The sequence below is a fragment of the Leuresthes tenuis genome, unplaced genomic scaffold (assembly GCF_036924035.1).
Source record: "Leuresthes tenuis unplaced genomic scaffold, fLeuTen1.0.hap1 SCAF_6, whole genome shotgun sequence".
NCBI classification, from domain to species: domain Eukaryota; kingdom Metazoa; phylum Chordata; class Actinopteri; order Atheriniformes; family Atherinopsidae; genus Leuresthes; species Leuresthes tenuis.
Genome location: NW_027325360.1, coordinates 34,491,635 through 34,513,176, shown reverse-complemented (window position 1 = coordinate 34,513,176; position 21,542 = coordinate 34,491,635). Strand labels below are relative to the sequence as shown.

Sequence of the window (21,542 nt, the reverse complement as noted above, 5' to 3'; positions counted from 1 at the left end):
CCTCACTGGTGTTGCTCACTAACAGGAATGTGGTCCTATAATCTAGGCCCAAAAGAGGTGTTGCTTCCAGGGACAGTCCAAACTCAAAGAACAGTGGTGAGGGTTGGAATAGAGCTTGTGAGTGATTGAGATTCTGGCCTGGTTGCACATACAGCTGAAGAGGGACATTTGCTGTGTGTGCCGGTATTGTGGCATGTTGGGCATTAGCCACTTCACATGCCTCCGGGATCGTTTGTCCTGATTTCAGATTGTCTACATCAGACAGATAAGAAACGTTGCATGCTGTTGTCAGTGACCACAGGACATTGTTGACAGTGTATCACTGCCTATATATACACTGAGTGCGGAAGATCGAGAATAACCAGGAAAGTGTGAACCAGTATCTTGTCATTCCACTTGAGAGTGAGAGCACAAACACCCGTGGCAGTGAGTGTTTTGGTCGGTATTGGATCTGATGGGAAACGGAAAGTCTTTTCCACCATCTGAAGACTGACGTTTTCTCACGTCATTGAGTCATATTGGTCCTTACTGATTGCAGATTTATCAGCCCACAGAGCTATCATGACATCATCTATCTGCGACTCTTGCAGTTCAAGACCTCCGAGTACCCGTGGGCAGTACTCGTCCTGTGTCACTGATGGGTGTAATGCGCACAAGAAAGTGTCTCGCTGTGCCAGGAATTGTTTCACCAGATTGTCGGGTTTAGCCTGACTGGCTCGACCGCCATGGATAACATCATCTGGTGTTAGTTTTTCTGACAACCCGAGCGGAGCTATTTGCTTGATAGCATTGTGCTTTTCACTTTCGAGGACATAGCAGCTGAAGTCTTCATTGTCAGGAAAAGTAATCGTCAGAGGTTCCCGCACCTGTGTCCATACCTTCAAGTGTTTGAACTCACGTAGGGGCTCGAAGCAGTTCAGAAGATCTTTTCCGACAAGCAAAGGAATGGACTCAAGAGATGACACATATACTGGATGAACCAGAGTCATTGGACCAGTCGTTAATTGTATCAGCAACACTGCTGAAAGAGTAGGGTTATCAGAGGCGTACGGACATACTTCCAGAGAACACGCTGGCGCACAGGAAATGACGCATTCTACTCAGTTTTACCAGACAACGAGAAGGGAGGGGGGAGGAGAGTGTGGCTAGAAGAAACATGGCAGAAAACCCGAACCCATTTTCTTCTTTTTGCACTTTATGTCATGTATTTATTTTTGGGTAAATACAATACCCCTACTTCCTGCGGTACTGGTGCAGGGTGCATTGCTGCCGACCCGGACTGCCTTTGGTCTTCCAGTTAGGAGTGAAGTGTTCAGTCCTTGACAGTCCAGTTTCTGTATCAGCTGCTGGGGGATGATTGAGTTGAAAGCTGAGCTAAAATCAGTCCTAGACCCATGATTACTTTTAGTGCTTTTGAATCTCTAACTCCCACCCAAAGTGGAAATCAAAAAGACCTCTTCTATTTGCTATTGTGTAGCAATGGCCGCTATTATGAGTTTCTGTCTGAATACTGAGTTTTTACCCCAGCTAGTGCTGAGTACAGATAAAGTCATTGCCGGGGGTGACTTTAATATTCATGCAGATGTTGAAAATAACAGGTTTATTTCTATTAGATTAAATTAGATTTTCTCAGTGTACACATAATTACTTATTCTCTTAATCATTGTAACGGGTGGTATATGGACCCAATTGCAGTACAAAGGAGTCAGAAGACAGTGGTAAAAAGTTCAAGGCTTTACTGAGACTCTGGCAGACAGACAAACGGTTTAAAAACCGGCAAACAGGAATCAGGAAAGGAGAGGCAAAGTTCTTGGTCAGGGACAGAAGGCTGGGTCGAATTACCAGGAGGCAGACGAAGCAGGGAATCAGGGACATGTGAGGTCGGTACCGGTAAAGCTGGCAGGAGAATGCTGGAAAGACATGCATGGCAAAGAACAATCTGGGAAAGGATAGAGTGTGGAGCTGGTGTCTGTATGCTGGGCTGATTGCATGTGATGAGAGGCAGCTGTGTGCACAGGTGAGTGGAGTGAACTGATGAGGTGTGTGTGGCTGACAGGCTGAGTGGGGCAGAAGCAGGATCAATGGAAAATTACTGATGGTAGGATGACTAAACTGTGACAATCATACCCTTGATCTCGTGCTGATTTATGGCATTTAGAATGAAAAGTTAACTGTAATTCCTCATAACCTCCCTCATCTGACCATTCTGACCATTTTTTGAAAACTTTTGAGTTTACATTACGTGACTACACAGCATTGGAGAATTAACTTATTTATAGCAGGTGTCTATCAGATAATGCTGAAACCAAAGTTAAAGAATTAATTTCATTATCATTTTCTTCACTACAGTGTGCAACAACAGAGGGCAGTTACCTAAATTAATCCTGTAGAACTTGATGGTCTTGTTGACATCACTACAATTTCAGTGCGACAACATTGAACAATGTTGCCCCTCTAAAAAGGAAAGTAATCAGTCAGAAGAGGTTGGCTCCTTGGTATAATTCACAGCTGCGTTAAAACAGACCTCAGGAAAGCTGGAGAGACAATGGCGGAGAGACAGTAAGAACCGATTATTATTAATCATTAATTGAAGAGAATAAGAATAATCCCAGGTTTCTTTTCAGCACTGTAGTTCAGTTGAGCAATGTATTCTTTAACTCTCAGCAGTGATGCTTCTTTACCAGAAAAAATGTTTCTATTAAAGAGAAGATTAAAGGAACCCTTCACATTATTATCACTGATGTATCATTAAGTACACCAGATTTAGAAGTCTTTAGAAAATTATTTGTATTTAGACGGCTTCTGCCCAGTTGATCTATCTGAGCTAACAACAGCAATAGTCTCTTTTAAACCCAATCTCAACCAGACTGTTCAAGGAGGTTTTCCCCTTAATTGACACTTCCATATTGGATTTGTTCAATCTGTCTTTGTTGACAGGATATGTACCTCAGACTTTTAAGGTTGCTGTAATTAAACCTTTACTTAAAAAACCTACTCTTGATTCAGAAGTGTTGGCTAATTATCGACCTATATTCAATCTCCCTTTTTTGTCTAAAGTTCTTGAAAAAAATAGTTGCAGCTCAACTTTGTGATCATTTACATAGAAATAATCTGTTTGAAGAGTTTAAGTCAGGATTCCGAGTGCATCATAGCACAGAAACAGCACTGGTAAAAGTTACCAATGATCTCCTCTTAGCCTCTGATAGCGGACTTGTTTCTGTGCTTGTCCTGTTGGATCTCAGTGCTGCATTTGATACGATCGATCACAGCATTCTGTTACAGAGACTTGAACATCTTATGGGATTAAAGGAACTGCATTAGGCTGGTTTAAGTCATATTGATTTGATAGATTCCACTTTATTCTTATAAGAATAAGAAGAACCTTCCTCACAGACCAGAATAAGTTATAGGGTTCCGGAGGGTTCTGTCTGATTTTTTTTTTCACTTTTAGGAGGTTATCAACTTGTGATGGCCCAATGTATAGGATAACAGGAAATAATAGTGGAAAAAAAGGTAGCAAAAAACATCCTGAGGGGTGGACCTGGCTCCTGGCCTATTTCTACATGCTTCTGTGACATAATCTTATTCGACAGCATGGCATAAATTTCCATTGCTATGCTGATGTACTTATCCATAAAACCAGACGAAACAAAACCAATCAGTTGGTTGGGCTACAAGGATGTCTTAAAGACATAAAGACCTGGAGAAAAAATATCACAAATCAAGGAGAATGGCAGATTACCCGCAAACATGAACTCTGCTAACATTACCCTGCTACTGAAACCAGAGAGAAAGACCCACACTTCTATTTTACATAAATTGAGACTACAAAATAATTTACAAAGCCCTTGCCAAAGGATTAGAAAAAAATAATGCCTCTCATGATACGTCCTGATCAAACAGAATTGATAAAGGGTAAATATTTGTCCACTAACACATGCAGACCAATGGAAACCAAAATCGTCTCTCTAGATGCAGAAAAAGCATTTGATTGGGTTAAGTGAAAAAATTTATATGCAACTTTAAACAAATTCAGGTTTGGCTCATACTTCATTAACTGGATAATAATATCGTATAGCTCCCCAAATGCACGTGTCTGTCACGATCGAGAAAAAGGTAGGACCCAGATGCAGCTCTTTCGGTTCAAAAACAAGGTATATTCCAAAATAGGGAACAAAAAGGCAAGAACAAAAGGCGGGTCCGAGTCGGATCATCAAAAATGCTTAACTATAAAAAAACACTAACAAGACAAGGCTATGAAAAAACACCAAACAAAACAAGGCTATGAAAAAACACTATGACTAGATTAAACAGGCTATGAATACTGTGAGGCATGAAACCAGACTTATCTGCGTGCAAAGCATGGAGGGATAGTGAGGATTCTGCAGTGACTGAAAGTAAACCAGGAAGCTAAATACTGTGAAGGGCGTGATCAGTGACATGAGGTGCAGCTGTGAACAATTAGACAGGTGACATGAGTGAACTGAACGTGACAGGGAAAAAACATGGCTAGAACATAACATGATTAAACAAACTGTGACATAACATAAACTGATGGGCAGACTGTGACAGTGTCAGGACAAATAATCAAACTTCTCCAAGCTTCAGTCTGCACAGGGGCATGAGACAGGGTTGCCCACTTTGGCCCTCACTTTTGCCATTTTTATTGAACCTCTAGCAGCTGCTATCAGACAAAATAAATACATTAAAGGCATCTAATGCAAAAATTGTTGAGCACAAGATAGATCTTTAGGTTGATGATGATTTACTTTCCCTCCAGAACTCAAAGACATCTCTCTCACACAGTCACACTCATGAATATGCTTCAGTTTCTGACTACTCTATTAATTGGTCTAAAACCACAGTTCTGCCTATTAACTGTAGTTTCCAAAATATACCTACTATAACTTTACAGTCAGGAACTTACAAAGCTTACAAAGCTAAATTACATTCACATTTTAAAGACAGTAGAGGATGATCCCTCACGGTCAGTCCTTACCAATTTCATTCATGGGAAGTTGCCACGATAAAAATTGGTGGTCCTGCCTAAAGTAAATTCCATGTTTTCTGTGATTCCTATCAAACCGCCCTCCACTTGGTTTAAATGAGTAGATTCATACATTTCTTTGGAAAAAACCCCACCACATATTAATTTAAAAAACTCTAGAGACTACCAATAACAATGGTGGATTGGGTTTACTTAATTTCCAACACTATTTTTTTTTGCCAATAGGTTATATTGATTTATTCAGTTTCTATACCTGCTTAATCTAATCCAGAGTCACGGGGCAATAGGTGACTGTATATCTCAAAATGGTGTAAATCTAGCCCACGTAGATGAACCATGACTAGATGTAGCAAGCACTCTGATAATCTGGAAATTTCTCACATGCCATTTATTTGCTCAAGTATCAGCTAAACTAAATGTTTTCAAAGCATAAACATCAGCACCTCTTTGTCAGTCTGGTGGGGATTTTTTTTAAATAACCAGGTCTTCACTTATCTGATTTAAAGGGGAAGGTTTTTTTTTAAACCTGCACCTTATTTCTAGCATAAAATACATTCATCTACCCATTTATAACATTTTGGTGGAAGTCAGCATCTTTCGGGCACTATTTAGATCACTTGAAATCCACGTTTATCCATATAACGGGAGTGAATGGGGCGTAGACAATACAGCCTCTAAATAAGGAATTATCTTAGATCACATCAAGTAAACTAAACTAGGTAGATGCTTTTCCTCTTGCTCAAATGAGCTATTGTATACAAACTCATAGAACCGTGCACCTAACTTTGCATGAGATGCTAAAGGGGTTGACCAATGTCTGCACTGCAAGAGCAATTATAGACAGAGTTAAAAACTAATATGAAGCAAATAACTGCTATTCATAGAACTATGTGTCTGCAGGAAAAAGCCTTGGATATTGAACAGCTGGTCGAAACCAGTGGTACCAGGTGACCAGGTGTACAAGTGTTATGGAGGAAGTGGCCCAATCCAAGGCGAGAAGGCACATACAGGGTGGTGCGAGCAATGCCAACTGCGGTTCAAGTAGAAGGAAGTAACACGTGATATCACCTGAAGAGCCAGACTAGAAGCAGAGGCAGTGTTAAATCTAAGGGAAAAGGATGATCAAAATTGATGTGTTGAAAAGACTGACACTAATGAAAGTCCAGATATGAGTGTCTACAGGCAGTGTGTAGCTGAGAGAGCTGAGTCTGGAGATGACGGCTGGGACCCTACTGCAACAAAACACTAACCCAATCCATAACACACCAGAAACCTTGCCAATAATGTTGACTAAACTCAATTGTGGATGTGCATCTAGAAGGTTTAAATTAAATTACATCGAGGCATGGGATGAGGAAGCGACCTGGCATGTGATTACAACAAAGGTAATGACCCAATCCTTGCCTCATGCTACCACCACTGAGGTGCAATTTAACAGTGCCAAGTTGACTTCATCTCAAGGTATGACCATAATGGATGTATTGACAAAAATGTTTGTTATGATTGTCAGAGGGGACTTGATTACATTAGCACAACAAGATATGATAGTTATATTAACCCAAGAACACACAGAGCTTACTTGCACATATATATAGTCAGAAGTATTTTCCAGCTGTGGCAGATGCTTTGTGGGAAAAATTCTGAATATGTGGTATAGGTACAAATATTGTTCGATAAAGGAACTGACATCAAGAGAGTGCCTCATATGCGTAGGTTCTCCTGGAGCATTGTCTAGCTTTGCTCCAGAGTGACATATGTTTAGGTACTGCTGTCCAGCAACCAGGCATACCCTGTCAGAAGATAGTTATTGGATGTGTGGAGGTGATGTTTTGTTCAATGTGTTGCCCAATCTAGGTATCTGTGCACTCGTGAGAATGAAGATGTCAGTAGTGTTAACATATGGCAGGGTGAGTGAGATATTTGAGTTAGACATCAGTAGCGAACAGTATCGGAGGGCTTAGTGCATTTACCTAGACACAATAGGGCAGTCAAGAAGGATCCCCTTTGAGGTTGATGCGAGGTTTGAGTCTGTTTTGCTCATGATCACAATTATTAGTGGATTAATTACATATATTACAACCAGCAGATTCTACTCCTCCATAGAATCATGTCAGGGTGGGTGAGAGGATCCAAATGCAGAACATGGAGAACAGGAGGTTGTAGAAGAACAAAACTTGGTTTAAAACTATAACAAAAGGCACAGTCAAGCATCCCACCCTGGGTCCCACCCTGGGGCCTCCTTGGAGACAGCAGCAGAAGCATGCCTCCCAGGGACCTCCTTTTGAATAGATGCAGAAGCCCTCCCAGGATCCTCCTCGAGAATGGGAGCGTCCTCCATTAGGAGCTTCATCAACACGGGAGCAGGAGCCCTCCTCGGAGACAGGTGCTAACGAAGAAAACATGGACCAATGTGCAGTCCGATGCTTATTGGACTGTGGCACAGGAGACTGGAGCACTGCAGACTGAATCTCTGATGGCCGGGGATCTGCAGACTGGATCTTGGCTGGCCGGTGCTCCAGAGTCTGAGGCTCAGGAAGGTTGCTTCACATGAGACTGATGTGCTGAAGGTAGGTGAGCTGCAAACAGAAGCTCTGGAGCAGGTGCGGGTACAGACTTGACCCAAGGCGAAGACTCTGCGAATGTTCAGGACAGAAGGAAGACTATGGTGCAAAATTGAACTTGAGTGAATACTCAAGCAGGCTTGAACTGACATGAAGACTCAGATGAGGGGTAAGGCACTGGCTGAACAGCCAAACGCTGCTGTCCAGGTGGTGCAGAGGTGACTAGTCGGAACTGCTTGGTTCCTTTCTGTAATGTTTCCTTGATAGGGCAGCTGAGGCTAGCTCTCGCTCGGACCTCAGGAGCCGTTCCCTCTGAAATATTCAAATTAAGTGATCATCTCCCCCCTCTTATTGTCCTCATGGTGAGAGAAAGAGATCACAGTATATTCCATATTCATGTCAGGAAGATGCCTGTAGAAAAATGTCAGACAACCTGGATGCGGTCTATACCATTTTATTGTCTGTCTGCCTGTCACTGGCTCACGTCCAAGTCGGCGTGTGCACGATAAAAAATTGCTGAGTTCTGTGTTGCAAGTAGCTGTAGATGAATGTAAGTAGCTATCTAACTAGTTTATTACACTCAAGTTTCTCACTTTCAGAGTTTCAGAATTACATTCTGTCAGGTGACTTTAGACAAATGCAAATGTACGTCTATGGCTTTCCATCTAAATGTAAAATGTCATCATGTGAACGTAAGCTTACATGTTATTAAATGTTAGCTTTGAGCCCTGTACACATCACTCTCGTAACCTGTAGGCGTGCACAGTGGTCAAGTTGCGAACAATGCCTAAAGTGTGCTGTGTTGCCAGGTTTCACAGTTGCCCCCTTTTTTGAAACCACATTAATTTGAATTGACAGGGGAAATATAATACAGATGTTTGCGTGTTTGTAATGTTATTTGTGTATTAGCGTAGCACATCATATTATATTAAACTATTATATAATATTGTTTCGTTTTAACAGGCTATTGAGTGGTGTTTTAGATAGGCTTTTACCTTTTTGATAGTAGCTTTTGAAATAGGCAACCCCTTGCAGTAGTTTTCACTCAGGTATGCAGGAGTTCCTTGTGTACCGACAAGGATGTTAATCTTTGTGTACCGAAAGCTGATTAATTGTAGTAGTTTTAGTTCAAATGTATGACTACTTTATTGAACTCAGTTTAAATTTCATTTACAGAGCCAACATGAGTAAGAGGAAAGGAGGAGACATCAGACACTATGTTGGTGCAAAAAAAAAAAGTAAGCTGAATCTTAGGACCTAATAATGCTGCCTGTTTTGTATGTCTAATACTGAGCATTATAGCATGAATAATGGTGAATCTGTGAATCTTACATGTGCTGTTGTATTAAGGAGACAGGAGAAGTGATTGTGAGTGAGCAGGTAGAAGGAAGACAGGAGGACACAGAGCAGGCAGGAGGACATAAAGCAGGAAGAAGGGAGACAGGATGAGAGTGAAAATAGTCTAATGTAAAAATAAATCCTTGTTTTACAGTATCCATATGTTTATCACTCCTGAATTATTTGGAAAATATAAAAATCACTGAGTCTATAGATTTTTTGATCAGGTACAGCTCCACACTAGCATGTATGCTAACACATTTGCCTTCCTCTTTTGCATGTCAATAGTGTGTTTGGTTCTGGTTCAGCATTGTGTAGATCTGCATTTGAGCTGTGCGTGTGTGCTTTCATTTATCTATCCTGGTAGGGACAATGACTTGAATACACACCAACACCATGGGGACCATAAAACACTGCGACCCACTCCAATGAATAGGAAATTACTTTTCAATATGGCTGGTGAAGTTACCTAAGAAGTCCCCTGCAGGCTGTTTTTTATAACTTTGTGTGTGCTCTATAACAGCACTAGAGACCAAAAGCTGGTATTGCAGTGTATACGCAAAGTCCCCAGCAGACTGGTTTTCAGACATGACTTGTATTGCTCTATAGCACTCCCGGAGGCCAAACCTGTCATTACATTGTATGTGACTGAATGCCATTTTTGTCATTAGAATGTGTATATTATCCTCTTATACAATTTTTGTTACCTGATTATTACATTTTGGGCCTCTTATCTCATTAGAATTTAATAGACTTCACTTTTGTTTGTTTATTTGTTTAATTTTGTATGCTCATTACAGTTCGCTTTTCTTTGTGCTTTGAATTGGTTGGTGAGGTATTGGGTGGTGGGTTCAGCCCCTAAAAGTTTAAGATTTGTGCATTTAGATCATTATAGATCTTGTGGTTATCTTAATTGAATTATTTTGTGCTGTTTTTCAGTTGTGAAACACAGTGAACACACAACCAGTCAGCGCTGACTCGTTCAGTGAACTTACTGTTGAGAATGGTATTGTGTCACTTGCGAACATACTGCACACAGAGAGGGGACTCTGTCAGGGCAGGGGAGTGATTCTCATTCAGTGAATGAACTGCCGAAAGTAGCGCTCTGTGACACTCACTCGCAAATCTACTTCACACAGAGAGAACTGTCGCTGAGGACGTGATTCACGTTCATGTACTGTGGTAAAAGTAGTGCTGTGTCACTTGTGTAATGCACACAGAGAGAACTGCCACTCAGGGTGGGGGACTTGATTCAAGTTCAGTTACCGTAGCCTACTGCTAAAAAATGCTATGTCAACATCCGTGTAGCATGTTCAGTGAATATACTGCGCACAGAGCTGACGACTCCCATGCAGTACGTGTAGACCACTCAAAGTATGTTTTTGTTTATGCATTTGGCAGACGCTTTTATCCAAAGCGACTTAAAGGTAGGCAGATAGGGTATGGGGGTCTTGCCTAATGACCCCTACTGTATGTAGTACCTTTGATGCAGGGGAATTGAACCCAGGTCTCCACACGAAAGGTGGTAATCATACCACTACACTATCCAGTTGTGCTGTGTCTCCCGCCAATGACTGTGTACTATGGTCTGTGAATGCACTGTCCCTCAGTATGTGTGGTGAGAGAGTTAAAGAGTGAATGTGAACCTCAATCAGGGCTGAATCACGAACTGAATGAGGGATCATTTGGCTGTTTACCAGTTATGGGAGTTGCACTATCAAATCAAATCAAATTTATTTGTACAGCACATTTCATGTACAAAACAATTCAAAACATAAAATAAAATACATAAAATATTTTAAAATACATAAAATAAAAGCATTGCAGCGGGGAGTGAAAGAAGCATTTAAAATACGTAAAAAAATATAAAGAGAAAAATATAAAATAACTAAAATTAATAAAAACAAGCAACAGTCTGGATAAGTTAAAAGATACCGTGCAGATTTCATGCAGAGACACATTAGAAAAGAAATATTTTTAACCTGGATTTAAAAATGTCTACATTTGGTGACACTTTAATCTCCACTGGCAGTTTGTTCACTTGTTTGCAGCATAACAGCTAAATGCTGCTTCTCCGGGTTTAGTCTGGACTCTGGACTGGACCAGTTGACCTGAGACCTTGGATCTAAGAGCTCTACTAGGTTTATATTCTCTGAACATACCACAGATGTATGTTGGGCCTAAACCGTTCTGGGATTTGTAAACCATCAGTAGGCTTTTAAAATCTATTCTGTGACTGACTGGAAGCCAGTGTAAAGACTTTAAAACTGGTGTGATGTGTTCAGATCTCTTAGTCCAGGTTAAAACTCTAGCAGCAGCGTTCTGGGTGGGCTGCAGATGTTTAATGCTCTTTTTGGGAAGTCCAGTTAAAAGACCATTATAGTAATGAAGTCTACTGGAGATGAATGCATGGATGAGTTTCTCCTGGTCTTTTTGGGAGAGAAAACATTTAATTCTGTTAATTTTTCTGAGTTGGTAAAAAGCTGCCTTGGTGACAGCTTTGATGTGGCTGCTGAAAGTCAGATCTGAGTCTATCAACACTCCAAGGTTACAAACTTGTTCAGTGATTGTAAGGGCCAGAGTCTCAAGATATTTACCAACGCTGACCCTCTTGTCTTTGCTACCAAACAGAACGATCTCAGTTTTGTCTTAATTTAATTGTAGAAAATTCTCTCTCATCCAGGTGTTTATTTCCTCCAGACACTGACACAGTACGTCTGCTGGGCTGCAGTCGTCTGGTGACAGAGACACATAAAGTTGTGTATCGTCTGCATAACTGTGATAATTGATGTTAAAGTTCTGTAATATCTGACCCAAAGGGAGCATATACAAGTTAAACAGAAGAGGTCGAAGAATTGACCCCTGGGGGACTCCACAAGTCGTGGCCACTCATAACAAAATAACTCCGGCCTTCTAAATAGGACCTGAACCAGTTAAGGACCACTCCAGAAAGTCCAACCCAGTTTTCAAGCCTGTGCAACAGAATTCTGTGATCTACAGTATCAAACGCAGTGCTGAAATCCAACAGAACCAGGACTGAAATGTAACCAGAATCAGTATTCAACCTTATGTCGTTTAACACTTTGACCAGAGCTGTTTCAGTGCTGTGATGACGTCGGAAGCCTGATTGAAAGTTATCAAGACTTCCACTTTCATTCAGAAAGTCGTTGAGCTGGTTAAATACAACTTTCTCAATAATCTTGGATATAAAAGAGAGGTTAGAGACAGGTCTGTAGTTGTTCAGCACAGAGGCTTCTAGAGTTCTCTTCTTTAGGAGTGACTTAATGGCAACTAGTGAGCTGTTAACTATTTGTGGGAGATCACTTTCTTCTGAAGTAAAAACTGTTTTTAAAAAGTCAGATGGTATTATGTCCAGAGTGCAAATTGTTGAATTCAGATGGCAAACTGTTTCCTCCAGGATTTTTAAATCAACAATATTAAATTGTGACATAACATCAGAGTTATTTCTAGGTTTTAGACACAGATTAGTTGAATGTTTTGTCTAATTGTTTTTATTTTTTGGCTAAAAAAAGTTGGCAAATTCATTGCATTTCTCGGTGGAGAGGAGGTCTGGGTTTGACTGTTTAGGGGTTTTTCAACCATAGCAAACAGAGTTGGAGAATTGTTGGCATTCTTATTAATCAGTTCAGATAAATGCAGCTCTCTGGCCTCGCACAGCTCATTGTTATAACTACGCAGGCTTTGTTTGTACAGCTCATAGTGAATCTGAAGCTTTGTTTTCCACCACTTACGTTCAGCTTTCCTGCATTCTATTTTCAGGTTTTTGACCATTGTGGTGTTTCTCCATGGTGTTTTCTGTTTGCTCAAGGTGCTCTTGATTCTTATCGGTGCAACAGCTGCCATTACATTCAAACTTTTGAAGTTTAAATGATCCAGCAGTCTGTCAACCAACATAGCAATGGCCTCCCTAAACTGAGCACTTGTTTTCTCATTAATGTGCCTCTTCTTAACTGAGAAGCTGGTTGTTTGAACCTTCTGAGTGATCAATAAATCAAATAAAATACAAAAATGGTCAGATAAGGCCAAATCAATAACCACAACAGAAGAAATATAAACACCTTTAGAAATGACCAGGTCCAGAATTTGACCTCGAAAGTGGGTCGGTTCTGTTACATGTTGCCATCATTCTGTTTGGTAGCAAAGAGAAGAGGGTCAGTGTTGGTAAATACCTGTGTCTATGCATGAAATCTGCATGGTATCGAGGCTGTTGCTTGTTTTTATTCATTTTAATCATTTTATTTCTTTGTATTTATATTCTTTTACATATTTTTAATGCTTATTCTGCTCCCTGCTGCAATGCTTTTATTTTATGTAAAGCACTTTGAATTGTTTTGTACATGAAATATGCTATACAAATTAATTTGGATTTTGACTTTTTGACTACAGCACGAGTGTAATTCATTGCAGAGGGGAGTGGCAAGGCCTGTGCAGTGGCCACCACTGCCAACATGGGCTGTTTTGTTTTTTTTGCTTTGTGCTTCCCTTGCAGTTTTCCTAATTGCATGGTTTCCTTCTTATCCTGATCCTTCAGTTTTTTTCCCCATCTTGCCTGTGTTTTTCTACTGCATGCACCACATAGTCCCCTGAACCCCCCCGTGTGGCATTGATTTCAATCCTACCACATCTGCCAGTCTTCCCCAATCTGTGGCAGGCAGAGCCTCAATAAGGAAGTCCCTGAACAGTGTCGAAACATCTGGATTTTTTTTTTTTATTTCTTCCCCAGTTTCTTGTTTACATTTCCTCAGTTGTCTTGCAATACATACAGTTGGACCCTCTATTTCTGATGGGGGCTCTCCATTTAATGTGTTGGGGTTCACTCTGGCATGAGGCTCAGCTTATAATGCTCTCCAGAGTACTGCTCTGTATGCAATGAATTCAGTTCCAGCTGTTTGGTGGTTCAAAATCCAACCAGTGTCACTGTACCACAAAATGTTCTCTATAATGGGAGCTCACAGTGTCTTAATATCTCCCAAGGCCAACAACTTTCCCATAGTCTCTTGTTCAAATGCTCTGTGCTGCACTTGGACCTTCATGGATCTGTCTAGCGGAAAAATACTGGGTCTATATCTTAGATAGTATACTTTGTCTTTCTGACTTCTGTCTTCTTTAGGCAGTGCCATCATTGGCCCTTGATCAGTTTTTTATCCTGCATTTTGCAAATTCTAAGTTTACAATTTGATATTTCAGATCTTGCATCTCTGTTTGGTATATTTATTGCTGTAGATCAACCCCTGTATGGTCAAGTTTTAACCAGTATGATTGTCTTCCATTTTTTTTTCATTACATCCTGCTAAATAGTCTCGAACTGGGGACATTTTATTGCCTCTTTTCTTTTCTTGTGTGTACTACAATGTTTAGTAATACTGGGTCTATATCTTAGATAGTATACTTTGTCTTTCTGACTTCTGTCTTCTTTAGGCAGTGCCACCATTGGCCCTTGATCAGTTTTTTTTAATCTTATTATCTTTAATCATTCCTGCATTTTGCAAATTCTAAGTTTACAATTTGATATTTCAGATCTTGCATCTCTGTTTGGTATATTTATTGCTGTAGATCAACCCCTGTATGGTCAAGTTTTAATGTGGTTTGACATCCTACACCTGTTCAAACTGTAAATGGTAAATGGACCGTACTTGTATAGTGCTTTTCTAGTCTAATTGACCACTCAAAGTGCTTCAAACACTACATGCCACATACAGCATGGCACATGCATACACATAACTACGTACACACCGTGGAGGCATGGGGTTCAGTGTCTTGCCCAACTTTGACATGTAGCCCAGGGAAGCCAGACCTTCCGATTGCTGGGTGACTGCTCTTCCTCCTGAGCTACAGCTTTGATTGATTGATATCCAATTCAAAGGAAAGTTTTAAGCCCAATCTTAAAAGTGGAAAGGGTGTCTGCTTCCCGGACATTTACTGGCAGCTTATTCCACAAGAGAGGGGCCTGATAACTGAAGGCTCTACCTCCCATTCTACTTTTAGAAACTCTGGGAACAACAAGTAAACCTGCAGTTTGGGAGCGAAGTGCTCTGTTAGGAAAATATCTTACAATGAGATCTTTAAGATATGATGGAGCTCGGTCATTAAGAGCTTTTTAATGTGAGGAGAAGAATCTTAAATTCTATTCTGAATTTAACAGGGAGCCGATGAAGAGAAGCTAAAACTGGAGAAACATGATCTCTCCTGTTAGTTCTCATCAGAACTCTGGCTGCAGCATTTTGGATCAGCTGGAGGCTTTTCAGAGAATATGTGGGACAGCCCAATAATAAGGAATTACAGTAGTCCAATCTTGAAGTAACAAATGCATGAACTAGTTTCTCTGCATCACCCTGACACAGGATGTTCCTGATTTTAGCAATATTACGAAGGTGAAAGAAGGCAGTCCTAGAAACCAGTTTTATATGTGCGTCAAATGATAAATTCTGGTCAAAAATAACTCCAAGGTTCCTCACTGTAGAACTAGAAGCCAAGGAAATACCATCTAGAGTAACTATATAACTAGACAATTTCTCCCTGAAGCACTCAGGTCCAAAGAGAACAACTTCAGTTTTGTCTGAATTTAGAAGCAGACAGTTCCAGGTCTTTATGTCTACAAGACAGGCTTGTAGTCTGACCAACCTATTGGTTTCATAGATAAGTACAGCTGAGTATCATCAGCATAGTAATGGAAATTTATGCCATGCTGTCTAATAATGTTACCTAATGGAAGCATGTACAAAGTAAAAAGAATTGGTTCAAGCACAGAACCCTAAGGAACTCCATGACTTACTCCAGTGTGTGAGAAAGATTCTTCATTTACAAGAACAAACTGGAATCTATCAGATAAATATGACTTAAACCAGCCTAATGCAGTTCCTTTAATCCCAATAACATGTTCAAGTCTCTGTAACAGAATGCTGTGATCGATCGTATCAAATGCAGCACTGAGATCCAACAGGACAAGCACAGAAACAAGTCCGCTATCAGAGGCTAAGAGGAGATCATTGGTAACTTTCACCAGTGCTGTTTCTGTGCTATGATGCACTCTGAATCCTGACTGAAACTCTTCAAACAGATTATTTCTATGTAAATGATCACAAAGTTGAACTGCAACTATTTTTTTTCAAGAACTTTAGACAAAAAAGGGAGATTGGATATAGGTCGATAATTAGCCAACACTTCTGAATCAAGAGTAGGTTTTTTAAGTAAAGGTTTAATTACAGCAACCTTAAAAGTCTGAGGTACATATCCTGTCAACAAAGACCGATTGATCAAATCCAATATGGAAGTGTCAATTAAGGGGAAAACCTCCTTGAACAGTCTGGTTGGGATTGGGTCTAACATACAAGTTGATGATTTAGAAGAGACTATTGCTGTTGTTAGCTCAGAGAGATCAACTGGTCAGAAGCCGTCTAAATACAAATCAGGTTCTAAAGATACTTCTAAAGATGCTCTACTTGATGATACATCAGTGATAATAGTGGGAAGCATTCCATTAATCTTCTCTCTGATAGAAACAATTTTATTGATAAAGGATCTCATGAAATCATCACTGCTGAGAGTTAAAGGAATACATGGCTCAACAGAGCTCGGACTCTTTGTCAGCCTGGCAACAGTGCTGAAAAGAAACCTGGGATTATTCTTATTCTCTTCTATCAATAATGAATAATAAGCAGTTCTAGCTTTACGAAGGGCTTTCTTATACGTTGTTAAACTATATTTCCAGACTAATTGAGACTCTTCTAAATTAGAGGAACGCCACTGTCTCTCCAGCTTTCTTGCAGTCTGCTTTAATGCACGCAGCTGTGAATTATACCAAGGAGCCAACCTCTTCTGTCTGATTACCTTCCTTTTCAGAGGGGCAACATTGTCCAGTGTTGTACGCATTGAACCTATACTGATGTCAACAAGAGAGTCAATTTCTACTGGAGTAAAATTTAGGTAGCCGTCCTCTGTCATATCTGCACATGGCAGTGAAGAAAAGGATGAAATCAACTCTTTAAATCTGGTTACAGCATTCTCTGATAGACACCTATATGTAAAATTCTTCTCAGAAACCGTGTAGTCAAGTAATGTAAATTCAAAAGTTACTAAAAAAAAAAAAGTCAGACAAGACAGTTATGAGGGAACACTGTTAACTGTTCACTCTCAATGCTTTAAGTCAGCACAAGGTCAATGGTATGATTAAGGCCACTGCCTTAATTAATCAGTGGTCTGTGAACACTTTGAGATTATCCAATAGAGTCTAATATAGAATTAAAGTTAATATTTAGGCTGTCATTTTCAACATCTACATGAATATTAAATTCACCCACCACAAAGACTTTCTGTACTCAGCACTAACTGGGATAAAAACTGAGAATTCAGACAGAAACTCAGAATAAGGGCCAGGTGGACGATACACAACAACAAACACAAGAGGTTTTTGGGATTTCCACTTTGGGTGGGAAAAACTGAGAATCAGAGATTCAAAAGAGCTAAAACTAATGTTGGGTCTAGGACTGATTAGTAACCCTGATCTGAAGATATGTTTGATCATGTCTAGAGGTTTCCTTTTGCAGGCTGATTTGGATCGAGGACAACTTCTGGCCTATAACTCTAGGGTCATCCTGTTAACTTGATGAAGCTTCTGGGATCCCAGCATGTTGAAAGAGTTCCTTATGATTTGTGATCGTGTGTGTGTGTGTGTGTGTGTCTGGGAGGGGCTTTTTTTCTCATGTTACAATTATCCAAATGCTACGTTAAAATAGACTTAATGTTAAAGCGACCCTAGCTAAGTTCATCACCCTACCTTTTGGCGGCCCACGATGCCTTACATGGGATCAATGTACAACACCTTTTCACCTATCTGAACAAAACAACCACAAATGGCATAGCTCTGTCAACTCTTACCAATCAAATATGGACACACCACTAAGCTTGACTCAAAGGGTCTCGATTTACTCCTACCAATATGTCTATACATTTATGTAATGACAACAACTAAACACACAACATTTTCTCTTGAACTCGCTGTGTACTTATCAACTCACTTTGTGACTCAAAATAGTGTTTATATTACTCTCGCCACAAATTAAAGAGGGGGGCAAAATACAAGCTCACAGACCAGAGACAGAAATATAGTTTGACAAAAGCCTAATTATTTTTTTCTAAAAAAAACCTAGGACAATACAGCAACAAGGTCAAAAGTAGACTACAGCAAAGTGCAGTCTAGGCAGGAAAAATGCAGGTCCAACTTAACAATAATTACAATCAAAGAAATAAAAAAAAATAAAAAAAGAATATGAAAACCTTGGTTTAAATTGGAACCAGGCAAGTGAGATGTCAGTATTCAGGGACTCCAATACAATACAAGAACAGGCTAACTAGTCTACTAACCAACAAAGGGCATAAATTGTCGAGTCAGTACAAGGCAAATCAAAATAAAGCAAAATACACCATCAAAGAGCATTTATGTGAATGATCATATGAAATGCTCTAGTTTTTCTTCCAAATCCTCCGATTAACCATATATGTTAATAATAAATGAGTGGTAATAGTATAGCAGTTTGTATATTTGTGTGCGTCTTCTTTAAACTTCTTGCTCTGCACTTTGTCTCAAAAAATACCTTAATCTTCTCTCAGACATACAGAGCTCACACCAAATTGTCACAACATCAGCCAGGCTTGAGTTGTTTTTTGTCTGTCTCCTGTTTTGCCACACTAACTCTCATGTCATTTCAGACCCTGCCACTCCCTCCTGCTCTGCATTACTTCCTGAGTTCATTCACCTGGCCTGCCCCACCTCCATACTCCCCTGCTCCTCATCAGCTATCAATCCCTCAGTTTACATACCGGTCCATTTCCCTCAGTTCTTTGCCAGATTGTCTAGTGTGTTTCCCTAGCTATCCAGCGTTCTGTCATCCTGATTCTGATCTTGCCTGTATGTGTTTTGACCTGCCTGTTTGGGTTACAGACCTTCCCTTTGCCTGCTCCCACTGGATTTGTTTGCCACGCAATTATTACCTGGTTTGACCACTGCTGGTTATTAAACCTCTGTTCTTTCACCTGAACTTTTCCCTGGGTTCTTACCTGCAGTTTTGTTCCTTCTGACACTAAACTATGAAAAAAGTACTTCTGTTATTTATTTATGCCTTTAATTACATTAACTTTTAATTTTGTTCAGTACTATGTATATTTAGACTGTACTAAATTTATGTGTGTGCTTCATTTAAATAAGTGGGAAAGGAAATGAAGAGAGTCAAAGGATGGGGTGCACTGGAACTTTGATTCTCAAAAAAGACACCAATTTCACATACAGAAGCACAAATTAACACAATCGACCCGGTTTACACAAACACCAAGTCTATAGTCTGGAATTGAGCAACTACTCACAAATTTTGAGTGATTTGGTTCCCTTTTATTTTATCCATCCACTTTTGAGGAGATATTGTCATGGAAAATCTATGACATTTAAAACATTTTTGTAAACCTTTGGGTTAACTTAGTGAATCAGAGAACGATGCTGTGCGTTTCATCAGCAAATATTTTCTACAATGAGGTCCAAGGTAACTCCATTGAGTATTAAGTAGATATTATAATAAGACATATTACTATATGGTCTTGCCACGCAGCTGGGGTCATCCTGAACCGGAATATATTTTCAGATTCCACCGTCAAGCTTTGTTTGCCCTCAGGTCAAATAAATTATCAGTATCTGTCTGCCGCTTTTCTTGTGAAAGAAGGAGAAAAAAAAAAATCATATAATTAGTAACTAATATGTCTTCATCTGTGGGTTATTGCCCTTCTGTGCACTAAAAGTTGGCCTTTGGCACCAAGACAACATGAGCGGGTGATTTATGTGCACTACACACTACTCGCTAAACAGCGTATTCGTCAATTCCTGTTCACAAGCTCATTGTCTTAAGTCACAACACAAAAACACAACCTGCCTGGTTCAGCAACTAGTCCTTCATCCACAAAATACAGGGCCCTCATCTCACATCATTATAAAAAAAAACTTTATCTTGTCTGGATTCCATCACAACCACCTGCTTCACAATCAACGTCTCACAAGCTGCTGTCTGCCAAATTATTCTCCAAATTCAAACAATCAGCACTTCTGTGCTCTCAACAATTTTGATATTTAATTTCACCAGACCCCTGCACTGAGGAAAATAGAGCCCTGTGTTCTGAGCGAGATTTGGAGAATTTCATCCAAATAAACAAGTTCAGGTAATCATGGAGCACATCATTGTTTAAGACCTGGAATACTGCTGGAGCATTGGAAAGTCCGAAAGCCATGACTAAATATTCGAAGTGTCTGAGGGGGGTGTTGAAAGCTGTCTTCCATTCATCTTACTAAATGGTATGCTTTCCGTAAGTCAAGTTTTGTAAAGATAGTGGAACCCTGGATTTGTTCAAAGGCAGATGAAATCAATGGCAATGGATATTTGTTTTAGAATGTGATTTTGTTTAGACCTCTGTAATCAATGCATAGATGGAGGGACTTATCTTTCTTCTGAAAGAAAAGGAAGCCTGGCCCACAGGAGAAGAAGAAGGCCGATACTAGCAGCAAGTGACTCTGATGTCGGTCTTCATGGCTTTACATTCAGGTCTGGAAAGGTTGTATAACTGACTCCCAAGAAGAGGTGCTCCTGGAAGAAGATCAATGACACAGTTGTAGGGGCAATGAGGAGGAAGTGATCATACCTTTACCTTACCAAACACAGAGCGTAGGTCGTGATACTCTGTTGGGACGGAAGAAAATCCAGAATGAACTCAGGAGGCTCAGCAGACAGACTAGTGGAAGACTGAAGGGATGATTTTAGACTCAATGCAGTTATTAGCCTAGTGTATGAGGATTGTGTAGTGCCAATCAAGGAAATCATCATGGATCATGGGAATATTAGCAAGGGGAAACAGAACAATAGTTACTTGAGACAATGAGTGTGTAGGTCAACAATTTTCCATCCAGGGCCGTGACAGTTAAGGGTGAAACAAGTGGTTCCAAAGGGATACTGAACTGGTTCACTACACTGGGGTCAATTCAGACGCAAACGCTATGGCGCCTATTGTCTTGGCAACCATCCTTGGCTGATGTTGCCCTTCCGAGGGAGGGGGAAAAATAATATATGATTTCACATTTCAACATGATTTTCTTTATAATTCGTAATAATTTAGATTCAGACACCTCGATAGATAGGCAAAAGGGAGGGGTGCGGGTGGGTGGCACGCAGCACACTTAACTTAAAAAAAAAAAAGCTGCATGCAGCCAGCGCTTTAGCCTAGTAGCGGAAGACAGGTTTTTGAAGATGCTGTAGGTCGTGGGAGACAGCTTGAAATGTAGCCTACACAGTATAACAAATTATCACAAGCAACTTCTCTAAAATCCAATGTTGAGTGACTTGGCTGCTGCTTACTCTGTTTTGGATGGTGTCATGAAGCAAATAGTGGAACTTGATAAGGGTCCCCCTCCCCCCCCAATTCTTATTAACGAAGTCCCACCTTAAACAGAAAGAACCACACAAGAGATCAATATCAAGTTCAGATTTTGCAAAAGGGGAGAGCCATCGCTGCTTCAGCCACAGGTATATGTGTTTAAGCAACCAACAACAATCGCCGACTCCCTCCTTGCAGGAGCCTGGTTTTAT

General features: G+C 40.2%; 1 protein-coding gene across 1 annotated transcript in view; it reads left to right on the top strand.

The window, feature by feature from the left end:
- The window catches only part of abca2 (ATP-binding cassette, sub-family A (ABC1), member 2), a 357,455-nt gene that overhangs the window by 35,134 nt on the left and 300,779 nt on the right, over nucleotides 1–21,542 (top strand). The gene's annotated exons all lie outside the window — the stretch shown is intronic.